At 43.8% G+C, this 1866-nt stretch overlaps 1 long non-coding RNA gene across 1 annotated transcript in view; it reads left to right on the top strand.

Moving 5' to 3' along the window:
• LOC109958250 (uncharacterized) overlaps positions 1-719 on the top strand; it is an 8004-nt gene extending 7285 nt beyond the window's left edge. Inside the window, exons 2-3 of the long non-coding RNA XR_002274649.1 lie at positions 120-301; positions 656-719. This is a non-coding gene — a long non-coding RNA (uncharacterized LOC109958250). The remainder of the gene's footprint in view (positions 1-119; positions 302-655) is intronic.
• The last annotated feature ends 1147 nt before the right edge of the window (positions 720-1866 follow it).

Here is a 1866-nt window from a genome sequence, read left to right as displayed (position 1 = left end):
GCAGCACCTTCCTCTTTGGTTTGAACCCAAACAGGATACCTATGTTTGTCTGATGGAAGTGTTGATATCCTTCACTCTCCATCTGTTCAACTTGCAGTATTTCTGTCTCTGTCTTGCAGGTGTCAGCTGGTAAAGTGTGTGGGTGTGTGAGTGTGAGTGTGCGTGTGCGTGTAGGCACGTGTGTTTTTCTCAGCCCAGTCTGTATTTGGAGCGGAGCGTGGCCTGAACACACCACAGAGGGACAATGAGCGAGCTGGAACAGTTGCGGCAGGAAGCCGAACAACTACGCAATCAGATCCGGGTACGGCAACATTGTGCATGCATGTGTTTGTTTATATTGACGCGTGTGTGTGTGTGTGTGTGTGTGTGTGTGTGTGTGTGTACATCACATGTGTGCCCCTGTCTGTCCACTGCAAACTGTGACTCTCAGTTTTTGATGAGTTTTGTGATGCACTCAGCATATAACTTGTCAATCAGGCGCCTCCGTTGTCATGCACAAATTGGATTTGTGGATTTGATCTATGAATGTCAAATCCTTTTTTTTGTCTTTTTGTTTAATTTGTGTCTGCAGTAATCACATTAAATTTGAAATTGAAATTTGTCCCTGGTCAGCCTGATGATTTTTTTGTTTTTTGTTGTTGTTGTTGTGTTGCAGGATGCCAGGAAGGCCTGTAGTGACTCCACTCTGTCACAGGTAAGAGACTTTCTCTCCACATTCAGATAACCGGGGAAATAATTTCCTGTGTGATTCTACAGGTTGGCATGGCAACAGCACTTTGCACAAAAATGGAGTGTTCAAGGTCTTAAAACTTAAACCAATCAGCCATAACATTATGACCACTGACTGGTGACGTGTCTAACATTGATTATCTCATTACAGTGACACCTGTCAGTGTGTGGGGTGTATTAGGCAGCAGGTGAACATTCAGTCCTCAACGTTGATGTGTTGAAAGCAGGAAAAATGGGCAAGTGTAAGGATCTGAGCAACTTTGATAAGGGCCAAACTGTGATGGCTGACGACTGGGTCAGAGCATCTCCTAGACCGCAGATCTTGTTGGGTGTTCCCAGTCTGCAGTGGTTAGTACCTTAGTGGTCTAAGGAAGGACAAACAGTGAACCAGTGACAGGGTCATGGACACCCAAGGCTCACTGATGATATTCATATACTGTAGATTAAACTTGTAAATGTCATTCATCCTTTTCAAAAGATTCTACTTGGGTTGAATCCTTGTTAAATTGGTTGAAAATGAGAAATACTGTACATTGTTCTATAGGAAGAGAAATATTCGGCATCTGTAGTGGTGATATGACCTCTAGGCATGAGAAACTCTAACCTGTCCTCATGACCACAGTTTTAACTTCTTTTACCCTAGCTTTTCATTGAACGGTCGACACATTTACCCTCTTCATGACAGTAAAAAGATAAAAGCACATAGTTTCACAGAAGATGCACAGTGAGATGTAGAGAGACACAAGTGCCAACCAACTGCTACATTGACTCCTATGTACACAGTTTTAGGCAGGTGGTCATAATGCTATGGCTGATCAGTGTATGTTATAGCCTGTCCAGTTTTAGTGTTAGCCACGACCACTTTTGAACCCATACAAGAAAATCAACTCGCTGCCTTTGGAATAAGTTGGTGTCTTGTCAAGTTGTGTCTGTCTGCCCTCATCTAGCCAACAAGCATGGTGTTATAGAATCCATACAGATGCTATCAAGCAGTATAACCACTTATCATTCATGGCAGTTCATTGCTTAGTGATGTTGGCCTGTTTTTGCGGCCTCAGCTAGTGTCCGGTTGTGTGTGTGTGTGTGTGTGGGGGGACCCTGAGTGTCACCGCTGACGCTTCTTCCTGTGTTTTGGCA

This window comes from Monopterus albus, unplaced genomic scaffold, assembly GCF_001952655.1.
Source record: "Monopterus albus unplaced genomic scaffold, M_albus_1.0 scaffold31.1, whole genome shotgun sequence".
Taxonomy (NCBI): domain Eukaryota; kingdom Metazoa; phylum Chordata; class Actinopteri; order Synbranchiformes; family Synbranchidae; genus Monopterus; species Monopterus albus.
This window is presented reverse-complemented; position numbering and strand designations above follow the sequence as displayed.